Genomic DNA, 18964 nt, shown 5'->3' on the forward strand with positions numbered 1-18964 from the left:
AAAGAAGCCGAGTCTGAAGGCGTTTGCCTCCTTCGTGAGTGACTTGGTTAGGCCCTCCTTCTTTCCCTCCGTGACCCGCAGCCTGTCCTCACCTCTCCGCCTCCCTCTTTTAATCCACCTTGATACTCTGATTAGCACGTGCCATTCTTTCCATTGTTTTGCAGTAATGGAAGCTTCAGCTTCAGAATGGATGTACCAGATTCTTCATTATCAAGATTTTGCCGCATTTGCTTCAACTTTCCATGTCTTTTCTTTGCTAACTTAACTCTCTTTCACTTTGTTAAAAGACAAACTAAAGCATATTAAATTTTTAAGAGTTTATTTGAGGAAAAAAATCAATTCAAATTGGGCTGCAGCAAAGCAGAAGCTGTTTGGAGGCGTCCCCAATAAGAGCCGAGGGGAGGCTTGTCCGGAGAGGAGGCGGAGCGAGGCCAGGCGGTTTCTCACTGGCTGGAGCCCAGAGCCTCTCTGGCTGCGTGTGGTGGGTTGTCCTTAGGTTTCGATTCCTTAATTTCAAGGCATTTGACGGTTACAGTTTTGGTTTGCTTACTTAGGCTGCTAAGGCCTTGGAGCCAAGTCAGTCTGATGGCCTCTTTGTTTAATTAATTTAACAACCTCGACACACTGGGTCTGTCTCTGGCCTGTGGTGAGGAAGGTGTGTCCTCTCTCTAAGGAGGTCGGTGTGGGTGAGCTTCTAAGGAAAGGCCTTAGGCCTGGCCATCCTGATGGGCCCCAAGTCGGGGAGCTCCAGCACCCAGCCCAGCTTCTTGGCACACACCTGACCACCAGCAAGAGTTTCCAAGGAGCCCCTGCTCAGAGCGGTGGGGGAAGCCAGTCCATCTCCAGCGCGGCCCACCTGCCAAGTGGACGGTGACATGAAGCTAATTCACATCTTTCAGATCCGGAAAACTTTTCTCAAATGATTCTGTGATGATTTCTTCCTTTCATTTTCTCTTCTCTCAATTATTTGTCTCAGAGGTTAGACACAGTATTCTGAGTCCTATAATTATCTTATATTCTGCTCCTAATATCTTTTTGTCTTTTTACTCTACTTTGTGGGAAATTTCCTAAACTTTATTTTCCATCCTTTCTATTAATTTTTTACTTTTGCTGGTTTTAAATTCTGAGAGCTCAGCATACTTAATTTTTATCACATTTTCTTCTTTGTGTCAGGACTGCACCTTTTCTCTCACATCTGAGATTAATTACACCTGTAAGTTTGTTTTATTTTGTTTCTCTTCCTTCATAGACTGTCCTTCCAAGTTTCTTTTTCTGTATGTTTGTTTTGGTCTCTGTTTTTACTTTAGTTTTTTTTTTTCTCAGATGCCAGGTGATTCTTGAGTGTCCACTCTTGTTGAAGAGTCAGGCATTGAAAAGGGGGTTGGGATTCCGTGCCTGGCGGGGCTGCCACCCGCCACCTCCTCAGTCACGGGACCCTTGTGGAAGCCCTGACACTGGAATCCTTCACTCTCTTACCTCGGGTTGGTCAGTTTCCTTAGAGCAGAGACCTCTAGTTTCTTCTGGAGGCACAGAAGGGATGATGTAGTTGAGAAAATCTGAAGCTCTGCGTGACCTTTGGAAACAGGGTTGAGGGGCCTTGGGATAGCCCCCAGGTTTCTGACTTGTGTTGGGTTAAGATCTCAGTACCGTTGACTTGGAAGCATGGGGAGAACAGCGGTAACCTGTGGGTGTGTTGCCCTTGAGACGCCGATGCCGCAGGCGCACACGGCGAGCACATTTGTAGAGAACTAGGAATAGCACCTGGGGCACCAGCACCCACAGACCATGGAGAAAGGGGAGGTTGAGGGAGAGCTGCCTGAGGGTGCAGGAGGAGGTGGGTGCGAGTGCCCTGGGTCGCGGGGAGGAGCATCTCAGAGGAGAGGGGCTGGCACCTTCCAGCATCTCCGAGGCAGGAGCGACCCACAAAGTCCTGAGGACAGCAGGGGTCACACGGAAGAAGCACATGGTTGGTGACGTCAGATCAGGAGACCCGTCGTGGGCCACCAAGGCCACACTCAGTGAGGGGGCACCCCAGGGGCAGGGGGTCCTTCAGCTTCTCCTAGACCCTCCTCCACGTCCAGGCAGCACAGCACCCATGCAGACACACACGGCCTCAGGTGTGATGCTCCCTGTGGAGGGAACTGCAGCTGACACACCCTTCCTTTCCTGCTCACTCCCCCGCACACCCAGTCCCTCCAGCTTAGGAAGCTGTCCTGTCCTGGCAGGAAGAGCGGGCTGGCTCAGAAGATGCGGTTGCCACGGAGACTCACGCAGTCACTTGTGTTCCAGGCAGTCCAGCCAATGCCTACCTGCTGGGTGGGACAGAGCCCTGTCACCGTTGGAGAGAGAATCGTTTTAAAACTTGGACATTGAACATAGTGCCTCTGGCTTATCTACAGTCAAAACACATCATAAAATACACTGTATTTCACACGTTACTGGCACCCAGCCCAAGACGTACACGGGACGTGGTGTGTGTTTTAAACTCCGTTCCCCTTGTGCATTTCACAGGCAGTGGGTAGAGAAGGGAGCCAGGAAGACAAGGCAGAACTGAAGACACTCACGGAAAACCACCTGCGACATGTCGCCCAGAAGCATCACTGCAGCTTCACCCCGAATACAAGTATCGTCCTAACAGTGAATGTAAATTCAGAGACACTCGTGGGAGAGAACAGGGAGTGGAGAACTCGGCCACACTGCAGGAGTCCTCTGGTCGGCCGCACAGCAGAGGCCTCGATGTCTGTCCAGAGCACGTGGTTACAGCTCCTGCTTCATTTCCACACAGCCCAGTGCACACGCGTGTCTTCATACAGCTGTCCTTGAGTTAAAAACACGATTTCACAGAAAGTTACCTTCTCACAGTGGTGGGCGCAGGCCTTTGACATACAAGGATCCTCGTAAAATGCATTGATGTGTCCATGGTACAGCTTTTAGGTTTTGATTTCCTTGTTTAAATTTGTCAGAAAGGCCATTTTGTCAGGAGTTAGAGTTTTCCACTGGTGAGTGGAAATGACTGGTTTGTGGTGACCATTTTGCTCCTAGGAATTAGCCAGACCTCATCATTAAAGGAGACATATGCAAGAACCAGGGAAAAGCTGTGACCCATCCAGGAGGGGGCCACCAGGGCCACGTTCCATGTGCCCTGTTCCTCGGCGCTCTCCACAAGGTCCACAGGGAAACCTGCAGCCGTACAGATGGTCTGGTTGGGTCTGCCTTCTCTCTTCGTGTCGTAACAGTGATCTGTGATACAAGTTTGTGGTTTATGCCAAATATAAATGATTAGTCTGTTACTGCTGAGAAAACATGACTGACTTCTTTGCTTCTGTTTTTCATTTGGACCCGTAGTTAAAGTTCTAGAGCTGGAAAGGCCTTGGGGCTCTAACCCAGGCCTCTTAGGTAGCAGACGACTCCCACGAGGTTACCGCGGCAACAGCAGGGTCTGGTCCTGGCTCTGCCTGGCCTCCTCCTACTTTGTGGCCCTGGTGTCCTCATCTTCAGATGTAAGTCACATGTACTCCCTAAAAGGAAAAAAGTGATTTCTGTGCTGATTTGTTGTTCTTCTAATGTTATTTAAATTCGTGCAGACACGCATTAGATTCCTTATGCTCACAGCTCTTCCTTAATACAGCTTTCAATCTAAGACCTTATGTAGATGAAAGGAAGCTAAATTATGAAGCAAATAGTGTCAGCATCACAACCCCAGTAGCTCTCCGTGGTCTGCCGTAGCCTGTGCTGGAGGAGGGCTTGGCCGGGACAGTGGCGGCTGAGCCTCTTGCAGGGCCTGCGGTGGCGGCACAGGGGGAGCGAGGCTTGGGGCACCCTGCCCCGGACGCCCACCCACCCCCGCAGCTGTGGTGCGGTGGGTCCTTCCCGTGCCTCGCGCCCCTTGGTACCAGGCCGGGAGTCCCCCCCTTCGCTGCTCCCTTGAACTGGTAGAGCTTCTGGGGGACTGGGTTTCAGGAAGGCTCCTGCCTGAACTGTGCTGTGGGAACTTCTGCAGCAGCAATGCGTGTGTGATCCCGTGGAGGAACACGGCACGGCAGGGACGCTGTTTTCGTCTGAGATAAAGTGTACTTTTTTAAAGTACTAATTCGCTGGATTTTATAAATCTGATTGTTTTTTCAGGTTTCAACACCCAGAATTTGGTTATGTTCATTTTTTTCTAGCTTTTGAACTTCTTGTTTAAAATTTCAAGCTCTTTCAGGCACCTGCCACAACTTAGGAAGAAAAATAAATAAGCAGGCACCACTATTTCCTGACTCACAAAAAAGAAAAAAAAAAATTGCAAAAGGGAAACAGAGCACATGTGTGAGGCGGGTCTGTGTTTTGTACGTGGTGTTGAAGCTTCGGCTGGCGACACACAGGTGACTGGACATCCTCACCGGTCTTCAGTGTCTGCCTGGCTTAGTGCCCAGTGAATTCCTCACCCCACTGTCCTGCCGGCTTGGGGAAGAGCAGGCTTGCGGACCATGATGTTGTCAGACCACGAACTGCGTCCCTTGGTGGAGAGAGGGACCCTGAATGCCATGCTCTGGGGAAGCCGTAGTTCCGTGTGGGGAGAGGGGACCCGGCCTGCTCGCAGGCGCTGAGTTCGGGGGGCCCCGCAGGGCCTGCTGCTCATAACTTCCTCCTGTTTGATGCCAACGTGACCCACGGCCGAGCCGGCTGCCTCCCTGTTAGTGTAGCAGAAGCTGACTCGTGGCTTCTTCTGTGGCTCACGTCTCCCAGATGTTCTGGGAGCTCCTTGTGCAGCGTTAAAAAGGGCCGGAGCTGGCTCTGCAGACTGACCGTGAGACCCCATCCACGGAGGTGAACCAGCCAACAGTTGGCAAACGTTCCCTCACCTCGAGGTCCTGTGTGGTTAGAAAAGCTACTCCTTCCCGGTCTCCGGTGGCGCCCAAGGCCATGGCTCGTGCCTCCCCGTCGCTGTCCCCGGCCCAACCGAGCCCGCCTTCTGCGGAAGCAGCGCGAGTCTGCAGGGCGGTTATAGTTCTGAACGAGGAGGTGGAGGGCGAAAGCCGGCTGTATTGGAGGTCGGGTACAAACTGAAGTTGACTTCAACCTTCTCTTTTCGGCAAGTTGTCTGAACTAAAAAGAAGGAGAAGCAGCAGCCTCTCCAAACCAGACTGGTCTTCGCGTCTCTGTGGTTTTCCCAGGAAGTCTCTCTCCTGGGGAGCCAGGTCAGCGCCCACAGGACACGCAGGGAGTTGCGGGGGAAACGTGAGCTGGTGCCGACAACCAGGCCCCCGCGGGCACCCAGGCCAGCGCCCACCTCTGCCCAGAGGTCAGAGCCGGGGGGTAAGGGGGTCCGGCAGGCAGTGGCTTGAGGGCAGGAGGGAGCGAGGCTCACTGGTCACGGCGTCACACCGGGACACTCGTCTGCACTAGAGCCGCTGAATGGTAGCAAAGCTGAGCATCCGGGGGAAACCTCTTCCAGGAAGGCTCGAGGGGCTGTAGGTTTTCTCGCTGGCCGTTTTACAGTTTTGTCGTCTCCTAAACCCATTTTCTTTGAGGCAAATCTGGCACCAAGAGTAAAACACTGTCCAAGATCTGTTTTGTGGTTTGATTCAGCCTCTCCAGCCTGTCAGTCCTTTGCGTTAGCAGCTGACTCATAAGTTTGTGTAAAATGGCGTGAGATATACTCTCCCTTTTCTGGATCCATGTAGCTGTTAAAATTCAGGAAAAGCAGATAATTCGATTAAATTAAGCCACCAGCCTGTCTGTTGAATCAAATGTTCAAGCCACAGGCCTTAGCTTCAGATCCAGACCAAGATAAAAGCCTGTCACGTGTGAAGAGATATTGAAATAGTCTGAGCCACTGATACACATCTGGTGTCACCCCAGCCTTCCTGTCCCAGGCAGCAGGGCAGTGACAGGTCATCGTGTGCCCCGGCGAGGGGGGTGCAGTCAACGCGAAAGGAGGAAATTGTCTAATACCTTTGGCGTTGGTCTCAGAGCAATCCACTTCTGAGAAGACAGTATTGCAGTGGCTGAAGGGATCGTGACTCAGCATGAGTCACCAATCTAAGGTTACAGAATTTTATTTCTTTCTGAAAAGGTTTTCCCAGAGAGTCACGCTCTTTTTTTTCCCCCCCTTAGAAATCCTCCTCTTCCTTTGCTCTTTTCTGATATTCTGGGTTTCAGCATATTTCCTTCTAACAGTTGGACCTTTCCAAGTCTTAAAGCTGGATTAAAATCGTTTTAATCCCGGATGGTATGTAGTGAGGTTCAGTCCCTGGCCCTCATGAAAACGTTCACAGCACATTGTAATGAGCTGATTGTCAAACTGAATATTTCTGAGCTTGTGTGGACAGATGTCAGGAAAATCACCTTGTTATGTTGGATACTGAAGGAATTCTCTTTCACAGAGGAGCAGCAGATCATCACAGTAGACTCCTAGGCTTTGGTGGACCCTAGCAAGTACACAGAGATCATAGAAAATGTGCTTTTTATCCTCTTAGGAACAGTTCTCATTCTTACTGGTCTTAGACCCCTTTTATACCTAGAAACTATTGAGGACTCTAGGTTACTGCATTAAAAATTAAAAATGATTAAAAAAACCTTAAATGTGCATTTATTAATTCATTTAAAAATAACATATTTCCCCCAAAAAAATTAGTGAGAAGAGCAGCATTCTTTTGCACTTTTGCAAATCCATTTAGTGTCCAGTTTTAGGAAAGACAGCGGACCGTCTACAGCAGTGCGCCATTCGTCTGAGAGAAAAGGAGGACCAGCCCTAGGCCTGTGGCTCAAGAGCAGGAGGCCTTTGGTGGCCTTTTCAGAGATGGACAGGCTTCCTGGAAACCATCCCACACTCCACAGGCAGGAGTTCTCTGAAGGCGACTGCAGTGGAATCTGAAACCGCTTCAGCAACTCCGGCCCAGCGTGTGTGACAGGCAATGGTCTGCCCTGCACTCTGGGCGCGCAGCTGTGTACCCTGCTTAGTCATGTGGAAAATACTGGCTCTCCGAGTTCTGCCGTCTTCCAAACGCTGGCATGTTTCCTTACACGAGAGTCACACTGGCTGCTGTCGTCCACAGCCCCATCTGGGAGCTCTTTCGTGAAGACACCCTCCAGCGGCTGTGGCTCACACAAGGGCTCCCAACTCTAATTTTTGCTTGAAATTTCAGATTTCATCATTGGCAACAAAACTTTTTGTGTTGTTTTCCCTGAAATGACAACTTCAGGACCTCTGGAAAGGGAAAGTGGGAAGAGATATGAGTTCGAATTTAATGCATTAAAAAAAGCATCAGAAACAAAATGGCCAAAAGGTAACGCAGGACAGCCTGGAGGAGGCGTGGATGGAGGTGTGGGAGCCTGGGGACAGCGGGGAAGCCACGTAGGTTGACGCAGCTGTTCTGTGGGCAGATGTACTGACATGACATTTGTGTGGGAGACTCTGTCCCCAGGGTCCAGATAGGAATTTACTCTCGTCCTGTCCATACAAAGCTCATTCTGAGTCTGGCAGCCCGAGGAAAAGGGAGTGTCCGACTTACAGGGGCCACAGGACACGTTCAAATGCAACTGGAACAGAGGAAAGTGTGACGTGTGCAGGGGTCTTCTCCCATAGGCCGATACTTAAACCTCCCACAAAGGGGGTCAAACCAAATGTGGTGAATATTTACAAACAGCACAAGACACAGAATCACAGGGTCACACACTGGCCTGTGGCCAAGCAGCGTGACCACATGCTTCCCGCCCTTGAGTCCCCAAAGTCCCCACGAGGACCTGTCTCTGCCCCACCCCGTCCCTGAAGATGCTGAAGGAGACGTTTAATTCTCCTCCATCCCACTGGGAAGTGTGCTGCTCCTGTAAAAGCCACAGGCACAGCCCAGAGCTGGCAGGGCTGCTCACTAGACTCTGGGCCCCTGGTCCTCAGCGTCCCACTCGGCTAACTGACGCCCAGCTGCACACACGGGCGCTAATCTCCGTGACGCAGCACCAAGGGGAGGGCAGGGAAGGAAATGTCAGGGTACCAGGGCGAGCGCCCTGCCCACCCTCCATCTGTGCCCACGGCAGGGCTTACGGGAGCATATGCTGCCTGTTGCTCACTGACCATCTGCTCCGAGTTGCTGAAGTGTCCCCGTTACCGTGGCAACACAAACACTCCCTGGTCAGGTTTCGCTTTTATCTGTGCTCTGGAATGGGGCTGGGGAGGGGTCGGGCCTGCCTTCTTCCCGGCCCTGCTGCCCCTGCCTCAGCGCTCCCTCCACCTCTGGCCTGGCCCTCTCCGCCCAGTTCGGAGCACGTACGGTTGGAGGGAGAGCTGAGTGGCCGTGTATGTCTGTTCGCCTGGCGCCTGACTCCGGAATGGACCCTTCCCCAAATGTCAGGCTGGTGTCTGCGGGCTGAGGCTCTGCCCGCACGGGAGAGCTCCAACCGGCTGGGACGCTGCCCCTCGGCCAGGGAACCTCTGTCCACCCACGCAGTTTGGGGAGCTGGTTTAATGGGACAAATGGGTGGGCTTTCGTCAGCTGTTAGCTGGACCGTTTCATGGGCCCTGTTGTGGGATCCACGTCCCTCCCGGCAGCACCAGGGGGCTCCTTGCAGGGGGCACAGCTGCGGAGCCTCCTAGAGGTTTTCAGCTGGGGTTGAGAGCTGCTGAAGGGAGCGGGCCGGTCGCAGCCTCCTCTCCACCGAGGTGTCAGCTGGTGAGACTGGAGCCCCCCCAACGGGAGGCTAGGAGGGGTCTAGGGCAAAGCCAGACCTTTGCTATGTTACCCCAAAACTGGGTTTCCCTCTTGGTGAGCGTCGAGCCAGAAGACACAACCAAGCCCAGCGCGGGAGAAGGAAGGATTGATTACTTGCAGCAAGTAAGGAGAGCACCGGGGATATTTCCCAAGGCAGCAAAATTGGGGATGTTTTAAGCTAAGGGTACCTGCATCTTCATGAGGGGGCTTGAGCAGAAGAGAATTCAACATAGAATTGGGCAGAGGCGGACACAGCTCAAGCTTCAGTTGATTGAAGTTGGGAGGGTCAACATCATCACTCCTCGTCCTCCTGGGTGGGGGACTTCGTGCAGAATAACTCAGACCGTGGCGTACGTCCCTCGGAGAGGACCTGGGACTCGGTTTTATCGCTGATCTATTGCTTCTTGACAGCTTTTCCTTTGTTCCTGCGTTCCCCACCTCCACTAAGATCATTAACTGCTGAGACCTGTTCAAAGGCAAGCACTGTGTCCAGGTTCGGATCACAAAAGGCTTAGGCCAAAAATGGCTTCTTATGTCAAGAAAGCCATGCCTGGTTCTTTCTCCAGGGACCCCGTACCCTGTCTGCTTACAGTTACTTTCTTTTTTGAGAACCGAGGGATACAGAGATTCTGTTTCTCCTGCTGGTTCTTGTTGGGGAGACCAGCTCCCAGGTCTGGCTGTGACCTTGGGCTGCTTCTCTCCATCAGGATGGGCGTGTGCGTCCGGGGCGCTTCCACCAGGCACCACACAGACCTGCACAAGGAGGCCTCACAGGCTGCTGAGCTGCACATGCAGGGCCCACGTCCAGGTTTATCAGGAGAGGGCAGAGCATGGCAGTTCCTCCCAGAAACAAGGGCGCCAGGCCGCTCTCCGTATTCTCCAAGTTGCTGGGACCACCCAGAGCTGGGACCAGGCAGGAGGGCAGCACGGGACCTACTCCAGGGTTTCTGGGGCCCCCTCAGCGCTTTGTCAGCCAGACCCTGGGCGTGGGCAGGAGCGGATGCCCAGGCAAGACCTGAGGCATCTCATGGTCTCCAGGGAGTCACTGGGAAGCCAGGGACCCAAGCGATTCCATGCGGTATAGAAAGCCACCTCTGGGTCAGAGTCAGCCTCTTGTGGCCAGACTCACCCACCCAAGCCTCTCCTGAGATGCCCGCCCCGCACAGAGCCCCCGGCTGCCATGGCGGCAGCACCCCCAGTGTTTCACAAAATCTGCTGTAAAAGTTCGTTTGTGGCTCTAGGACGTGACTTCCCTCAGACCCAGGGTTCGGGTGTCACCACGAGGGTCTTGGTCCCCGCGGTCACTTCATCAGCACAGCCCCCCAAGCTCGGCAGAGGCCCTCAGCCTTCTGCATCGCACTGCCCACCAGAGTTAGTTAACCGTCCGCACCCTAGCCAGGCCCCCCAGCCACCTCCTGCCAGGCTCCCTTCAATCTCCAGTCACCCGCCCAGTGCTCGACCACAAGCAGGTCCTCCTCACTTCCTGGAAACAAGAAAGCAGGTGCTTGGCTGCTTATTAAGTTACATTTTCCTGGCCTTTCACCATTGTACTTTTGAGCATAAAATAGTGTTATTTAAATAAAATTAAAATCTGGCCTTCAGCTTCCAAATTAACCAACAAACATTGCTGGGCACCAAATGGCCTTAAGAGCAAGTCAAACTTGGAATTTTACCGAAAGCAAAACTCCTATTAGACTTTATTATCTCAATGGCTTTTTTTTTTTTTTTTTTTTGGTACGCAGGCCTCTCACTGTTGTGGCCTCTCCCGTTGCGGAGCACAGGCTCCGGAAGCGCAGGCTCAGCGACCATGGCTCACGGGCCCAGCCGCTCCGCAGCATGTGGGATCCTCCCGGACCAGGGCACGAACCCGTATCCCCTGCATCGGCAGGCGGACTCTCAACCACTGCGCCACCAGGGAAGCCCTCAATGGCTTTTTTTTTTTTTTTTTTTTTTTTTTTTGCGGTACGCGGGCCTCTCACTGCTGTGGTCTCTCCCGTTGCGGAGCACAGGCTCCGGACGCGCAGGCCCAGCGGCCACGGCTCACGGGCCCAGCCGCTCCGCGGCACATGGGATCCTCCCAGACCGGGGCACGAACCCGCATCCCCTGCATCGGCAGGCGGACTCTCAACCACTGCGCCACCAGGGAAGCCCTCAATGGCTTTTTAAAATAGGAATTTCTTCATAATACCTCAAGTATCTTTTAATTTCCAACAGATGCACATAAAAGACCCATTTCCAGGTTACTTGGGTAAAGGGTGGAAAGTGCTGATTTCCCTCTGTGCCATTTACCCTGTGTGTTCCAACATTTTTTAAGCCATCGCAAATGTAGAAAGAAAGCGAACATAACATTGACACCAAAGAGATCAGCAAAAACGAAAACTATCAACTAATGTATAAGCAAGTGTGAAAATCCTAAGTAAGTAATTAGCAAACAGAATCCAGCAGTGTGTTAAAAAGATTATACACTAATAAGGGACTAAGTGTTTTTTTTTCCAGTGAAGTAGGAATGGGTCAATACTAGGTTTTGATATAAACCACCATCTAGTAGAGCAAAAGATAAAAATGTCTCTATAGATGCTGACAAACATTGGATGAAATTCAACATCCACTCTCAGCTTTTAAAATGCTCCTAATAAAACAAATTGATGAATACGTCTTTAATATTATCAGTGCGGTCTCAGCCTGAAAGCTCACATCCTGGGGAACCCTGGAAACACTGGGAAGAAGACAGACCCTCACAATCCCACAGCCCCTTCACACAGTTTTGGTGGCTCTGGCCCATGCAGTTGAGTCAAGAGAAAGAAAGTACAAAAATGGGAAAGGATGAGACAAAGTGATGATTACTTACAGGTTATTTCACTGTATATCTGGAAACCCTAGAGAAGCAGCTGAAAAACATGTACAAAAATGTAAGAGAATTTGGCAAAGTAATCAGCAGGCTTTCTGTCTGGAAACAAGAACCAGTAGGAGATACGACAGAAGAAAAGGCTTCATTTATCACAGCATCAAAAAAAAAGATAAGCTATATAACAATGTGGTTAGGAAGAAATATGAAAGTCCTACAGCAAGAAAACTGTACAGCACCTCTGAGGAACGCGCACACTGGGACAGGGACCAGCACGTGTGCACTTGGGTTAGAGGACGCATCATAAAGATGCCAGATTCTGCAAGGTTAATCTGTACACATAGTGCAACCCCAACTAAAATGTTAACTCTTTTTAACTAGACAGGTTAAATCTAAATTTGTGGGAAAAAATAAAAATAGGACAAATGTAAGAGAAAAAACAAATAGAGGAATTAGCTCTATCAGATATTAAAACACATTTTGAAGTTATATTTTAAACTCTGTGTTACTGGCAAATGGATAATTAGGAAGTCCCGAAACAGACCCAAAATACATGTAATTTATGATAAAAGTGTTTAAATCACTGGGGGAACATGATTTTCCTGTAGTTGTGTTACGTAGACAAACATCTTGGAAAACTATAAAGCTGGCCCTATACTTCATCAAAGTTAATTCCAGACAGATCAATGATCTAAATGCTAAAGAAGAGAAACAGACGTGTACTGAAACCACAGGAGGGTTTTTTATGTTGTATGGAAGGCCTAAATATAGCACAAAACCCAGAAGCCATAATGATATGAACAAAAAGATGACATAAGAATAAAAATACTCTGTGTGGAGCTAAACTGTCACCATAAGCCAGTCAGAAGATAAAGATAAGCTGTAAAAAATATTTGTAACTCATATCAGAAGCACAGAGGGGTTTCTTTGTTATTTAAGTTAATAATAAAGAGACCAATAGGTCAATGAGGAAAAGGAGGCAAAGGACGTGACAGCTCACGAGGAGGAAGTAGAAGTCGCCCTTAAACGAAAAGATGCCCAGCTTTTCTCATAAAACTCCCCGAGCGACCGTGTTCCACTTGGGTCAGGCTGAGCAGGCAATACGAAATCCCTCCCTTCTCAAGGACGAAGGTTTGGCACGTCCATCAGAACTCTTGTTTCTGTGAATGTGTCCCACAGGTGCAGTGACACGTGTGTGGTTATTCGTGGCCATGTTGCCCGTGGGTCCACCCTCATCCACAGATGCTGTTGCACGTCACCTGCCCGCTGAGCGCTGGCCCTGCAGAGCGGAGCTCGGAGCCCAGCGTTGTGGCCACCAAAATCCTCACCTGAGACTCGGACCCGTGGGCACCGTCATTTCCCGTTGGGACCCTGATGTGAAGGGCTGGCTTGGGACAGGAGCCCTCGGTGGCTTTGTGAGCCCCGAGTCGTGGGGCCCAAGTCCCTGCAGGTCACAGGCCATCCTGAGGGCCCTTGTCCCTCCAGAGACCCTGCCCCTCAGGCCCGTACCCACACTGGTGTGGGAGATGTGAGACCTCACCAGGGCCCGGAGCAGCCTGGGCTTGGGGGGGCCCGTCCACAGGGGCCGAGGAGCCACCAGCTGGGTGCTCACTGAAACCACGAGGTGTGTTCAAGTCTCCTCCTCATTTACATCTCAGCGTGTGTCTGGGCGAGGCTTTTCTCCCTGTGGGTTAATTTGCAGAGAAAACACTGCAATTCAGAAACGTGTGCAAATTGAAAAGGCACAGAAACGCTGGAACTGCCTTTTCTGATCACTTATTCAAATTCATAGGGCTGTCTGAGCAGGACCCTTGCTCCTGGAGGTCAGTGGAGCTGAGGGACTTCGACCCCATGGAGAGCTGGAGCCCTGCCTTTCCGCCCTGAGGACGGACCCCTTCTCCCAACACAACCCATGTCACACGAACGAAGCAGTGATGGCATGGGATGAAGTCACCGGGAAAAGACGAGGAAGCTGGACATATGTATGTTGTGGAATAAACTCAAGGTGAACAGAATTGAAAAGCCTTGGAACTAGGGACCCGGGTTTAAGGTTGAGGTCTCCAAGTCTGTGAACCTGCCTCTCTCCCGGGGACACGAGTCCCGTGCCAGATACAGGCTGGCACCAGGTGGGCCCAGCTCGGAGGCTCGACCGGGCTGGCAAGAGGCTGTCCCCTCGTCCAGGGTCTGTAGCTCTGAGGCACCTGCCCACTGTCCAGATGCTGTCCTCCTCCCCGAGCTGCCCATCTCCCCCCGGAGCCCGGCTCCAGTTTCCAGCTGTTCCCACGGATCTGAGAAGAAACTAGTGTTTGCACAGCAGCCGAAGAGGCTTTTTCATTCTCGAGTATCTGTAACAGGTGGGAAACCAATCTCCCAAATGAGCCTCATTGACTTCTTACCTCTGTGCCTGTTTCTTGCGGGGAGAACAGCATCTGGTTTATAGAAGCTACAGCCGCGGCCTCTACATGTAGTCGGGCCGCAAAGCCAGGTCTGATTGCCCATCTCAGTTTTAGTTTTGCCCACAGAGGTAGCTGTTCTGTTTTGGCTGTGTGAGTGTGATGACGGGTACTTTAAATGTCTGGGCTAAATGAGACAGCTGCTTCTCTGTAAGCATCTTTGCTGAGCACGCAGAGACCCTGCACTGTGACCGTAAGTGGCCTCAGCCACTCGCCCAGCGGTCCTGTCGGCTGATCTTTGTGCCGGGGGCCAGGAGACCCCCGCAGCCCCACGTTGGGTGGACTGCAGAGGAGGTGGAGAAGATGGGAGGGGCTGGGGTTCCCATCACAAACACTCCCTGCAGCACGTCCAGCTCACGGGGGCTGGACCCCACTCCCCAGCCCCACACATGGTTCTCTGAGCCAGTCCTGTTTTCTCCCAGGGCCCCAGCAAGGCACAAGCCGACCCTGATTTCCATAAGAAACTGTGGCTGGCGTGAGGGGCCGAGGCCATGTGGCCAAGGTGGTTGGGAGACTGGCTGTGTGACTTTCAGCAAGTTACTTACCCTCTCTGAGCCTCAGTTCCCTCAGCTCGGAAAATAGGACAACACTGGGTGTCATGTAAGGACCGGTGTGCAGCGCCCAGCACACGGGAGGCCTGAACAGTCGCCACTTTCCTCCCTTCCCCACCCGCCGTGGGACCCCCGAGGGGTGGGCCCAAAGGTCGATGTCACTGGGAATCACCCTTGAGCAGTGGTTCTTGCTTCTCAGCGGATGTGCCGCGCCCGCCCCGTGGGTTCCTCAGCAGTGGGGATGGGGGCAGGGCAGGAGGAGGTGGGGCTTGGGGGCCACAGACGTGCAGCCCCATCTGCCTGGGACCCAGGCGGCAGTGCTGTTGCTGTGTTCGTGTCCAAAGCCCATGTTTCACCGCAGAACCTGACAGTATGTGGATGGGATACTCGGGTGATCGCTTTGACAACAGGCACCTCTAAATCCTCTGTCCTGGCAGATCCGCAGTGGCCTCGCCCTCCTGGCGAGAATGGTGCTGTGTTGCCTCATCTGGGTCTACAGAGAGAGAGAGAGAGAGAGAGAGAGTGTGTGTGTGTGTGTGTGTGTGTGTGTGTGTGTGTGAATTAAATCTCTCGGCAGCTGCTGCCCATGCAAGACCAGCCAGCTTTTCTTTCTCCTCTTCCCCCCAGGAGAAGTGGCCTTACCTGACTCAGCAGGGGTTTGTGGAGTGTCCACTTGCAGCTTCCCAGGCAGGGGTGGGGTCACTGCTCAGCCAGCCACCACCTCGCCCCTCCCCGGCTCAACTCAGCAGAGCTGGAACTCTCTGGGCCACTGCGACCCCCCCCCCCCGCTGAAGGAGTCCCCGTGACTTTGGGGGAGGCAGCGTCCCTGCCTTCTGAGAGGGAGCCGTACGACCCTGGGTGGGGGAGGAGGCAGAGAGGGCAGTGGGGCTGGCTCATCACCACCCAGCTCTGCTCGTGCGAGAGAGGACAGAGGCGGGCACGGCCAGACACACCTTCCTCACCTCCGACCAGGGGCGCGTCCCACCAGCCCTGGTGTCCCTCTGGGGCAGTGTCGGCACTGCCATCCGTGGGTCCTCTGGGGACCAGGGTGGGTCCTCCACTTTTCTTGCAAATAAGGAACGGAACAGAGGTCTGCCTCAGCCCCGATGGGGCGGGGCTCTGGCCCTGGCCCACAGACACAGGAATCTGCTTTCTTTAAACAAGAGTGGGCATGCACCTGAGCTTGGAGCGGCTGTTGCGTGTGACCCAGACGTTGGGTCAGGAGCTCGCTGACCGCTGAACCAGCCCCTTCGGCCACATTTCCTCAGGCTTCTATAGCGGACTGAGTGGATCTCAGACTTTGTGGCCAGAACCACCCAGAGTTCAGGACCAGGCGGGCACAGGAACCTGCATTTCTAACATTTCTGAGGAGCTGCTGGTGCCCCCGGCCCGGGAACCAGACTTCGGGAACCAGGCTCACTGCTGACATTCAGCTTCAACTCCAGGGCTCGCGGAAGGCGCACAGGGCCCCTAGGAGGCAGGAAGGCCCGGTTAAGAGGTACATCATGCTGCTCAAACCTGAATTTGTGTGTAAATTTCCTGGGGATCCTGGTTCAGGAGGCCTGGTCCCCCTTGTGGGCAGAGTGTTGACAACACAGAACATCCCAGGGGCCACCTTCCTTCTCGGCGCTGGGGACCAGGCCCCGACATCCGCGGCTGCTCTGTGGTCCGTATGCCCCCGTTCTCGACCGGAGGCCTCTGCCTGACCCATGGGAGCCTGCTCCGGGGGACTCAGAACTCCTGCCCGACCCGGCGGCCGGAACCCCAAACGGCTTAAAACCTCTGTCCTGCCGGCTCTCACCTGCTGACGAGGACCTGGTTAGAGGGCCGGTGGGTCGTGCCCCACCCAGGCTCCAGGCTTACCCACCCGGGTGCCGGGACCCAACACCCGTCCAGGGACCAGCTGCTGAATCGCCCGAGGGCGATGCCTCTCACGCCCCAGGGCCTCACGCTCCGCCCTCGGTGGGCGGGGCCTTGGGCAGAAGAGTTCCCTCTGCTGCCCCCGCGCTGCTCTCCCGGCCCGGGCTTCCTCCTCTGAAGTTTTCCCTCCCAGCCCCCAATGCGGACGTGACACTTGATAAAGAAAAGTGAGCCCACCTCTGGCTCTTATCTGGGGACATGGGACAGGCGACCCTTCCACCGACCGACCCGCCACGGACACGCCAGGCCCCTCTCTCCAGCGGACGGTGTCCTGCCCTTGTGCTGGCACCACACCAGTGTCACAAATCACAGCGTTTCTGAGCTGAGGAGACTCCAGGATGAGCTGGACGACCACGCCCGGCCCTCCAACCGACGGCATGGGCGCAGGGGGAGCGTGCCTGGGCCTCCATCTGAGCGAAGCGATCGGAAGTCGGGGCTGCAAGCTGCCTCGGCCGCAGAGGAATGTGCCGCATGTGAACCGCTTCACACTTGGACTTCCCACCTGCCAGGGGCCGGCAGGGGGCGCTCAGGACACTGCCCTCCCTGGGCTTTGAAGTGGCCACGCCTGCACCTCAGCCAGCAGAGGGTGGGAGCCTGGCGGGCATCACACCTTCCTGCCGGTTCCAGGGTTGCCCGGGGCCTCCTCCGAGGGAGTCACAATCTGCATAACCCAGAGGAGGGGCGGGGTGGCAGCGCAGGGCAGCTGGCAGATGAGAAAGGTCAGCTGTGGCCCCCCAGGCCGCAGACCTAACCCCAGCAATGGCTTGGGGTTCCAGGTGCCACCTGGGCGGGCTTGGGCTGTTCCCTGTGGGAATCGCTACAAAGACACTTCCGCTGCTGGGAAGCTGGTGGGGAGCAAGTTCCGGGGTCTCCAACCACACGGAGGGGTCTGAACCCCCAAAGCCAGGATTATGTCGGCCTTTGCCCTTGGATCACAAGCCAGACCCGCAGAGCTGTCCCTCAGAACACGGGCTTACTGAGCCAGTTAAGACAATGAAGCCGTGTGGCCCCCGAGCACTTGATGGGTTAAGGCTGAGGCAGGGGTGCAGCCAGAACCTGCTGGCGGGGTGGCCGACGTCCCCCAGGCTTACCGCTCCCCGTCCTGGCCCCGGGCCCTGGGCAGCCCTCCAGGGTCCTGGCTGCAGGGTGAGGCTCGGTGTGAAAGAAAAGTCACTTTGGGAAGCTTTCCACTCCGGCCTGCCTCGCCGCCAGGGGTGCTCAGAATAGTGCTTTTGAGAAGATTCTGTGGCGGGGCCCCAAACGCTCCGTTCCCACAGCGGAGGGCCCAGGACCCGGAGCCCGCGGCCTGGAGGCCGGAGGCAGCAGCACTGGGCCCAGGAGGGAGGGTGGTGGGCCCCAGCGCTGGCCGGGCAGCTGCGTGCCTCTAACCCACTTGACAGATCAGGGAATCGAGGCTCTGGGAGACAAGGCACCCATCCAGGTCACCGCGACCCGGTTCTGCTGGCTTCCAGGGGGCCCAGCACTCTGCTCAGGTCCCACGGCACCACAGCCCCTCCCTGTCAGGGGCGACGGAGGCCACATCCAAGCCAGGAAAGCCCTCTGCCAGCAGCTAGCCACAGGCCCCCAGGGCGCCGACTCCTCAGGAGACAGGAGGGGCCACAGCCCCTGGGCGCCTGCACACCCCGTGACGTACTGAGAACAACAGACGTGGGTGTCGAAGGAAGCGGAAGTGAGGGCGCACGGGGGCCCGAGGGGCAGCCAGCGCCACAGGGGGCGGGGTTCGGGCCAGGCTCAGGCCTGCGCCAAGGCTTCGGTCAGCCTTCTGGGAAACGGGGTTCCCCAATCAGGGCAGCAAACCTCGTCTCGGTGAGGGTGGGGAGAGCCGGTGGAACAGGTGTGGAGCAGACACACCGTAAATCCTGGGGAAGGCAGCAGGGGGACAAGAGGGAGCGAGGTGGCTTCAGCTGGACAGGCAAACAGGACTGCATGTCTGAGCCTGCATCCAGCCTGGGGCAAAGCCGCAGGGAGCAGGCGTTGGGGCGGGCTCAGGCCAGGCCACACCGTCAGAAAGGCTGGGCTGAGGTGCCTGGGCCGACCCCTCTGGGACACATTCGTGGTGCCTCTGATGGGCCCGGCCACGCTAGCCGTGAGTGCCAGGGCTCCCGGCCTCACATCCACTCCCACTGCCCTGATGCTGCCTGGTGACTCTGGCCCTGCGAGGGCTGGCTGAGCAGTGTTCTAGAAAAGCCCACCCTCTGTGTCCTCAGAAGCAGGCCAGCAACTGGCCGACCCCCCAGCACAACCCTGGAGCCCCCTTTCTACTCAGTGGTCTGTCCAAATCCTCCCCGCGTCAAAAGGAATGCTTTCAGCTACAAGTAGCAGACTCCTGGAATCACAGTGGCTTCAGCAGACAAGCTATTTTTCTCACAGAACAAGGAGTCTTGAGGTGGGGAGCTCAGGGCTATTTCAGTACTCACTGATACCAGGGCGCTGGGTGAGCGCCTCCTCATGGCCACAACATGGCTGCACAGCCGTAAGTGTGAT

General features: G+C 54.5%; 1 protein-coding gene across 1 annotated transcript in view; it reads left to right on the plus strand.

The window, feature by feature from the left end:
• The window catches only part of FAM120B (family with sequence similarity 120 member B), a gene marked incomplete at its 5' end in the record, with an annotated part of 83507 nt that extends 70021 nt beyond the window's left edge, over positions 1-13486 (plus strand). The window contains one exon of the mRNA XM_079716508.1: positions 13328-13486. The remainder of the gene's footprint in view (positions 1-13327) is intronic.
• Positions 13487-18964: the final 5478 nt, after the last annotated feature.

This window comes from Hyperoodon ampullatus, assembly GCF_949752795.1.
Source record: "Hyperoodon ampullatus genome assembly, chromosome: 12".
NCBI classification, from domain to species: Eukaryota; Metazoa; Chordata; class Mammalia; order Artiodactyla; family Ziphiidae; genus Hyperoodon; species Hyperoodon ampullatus.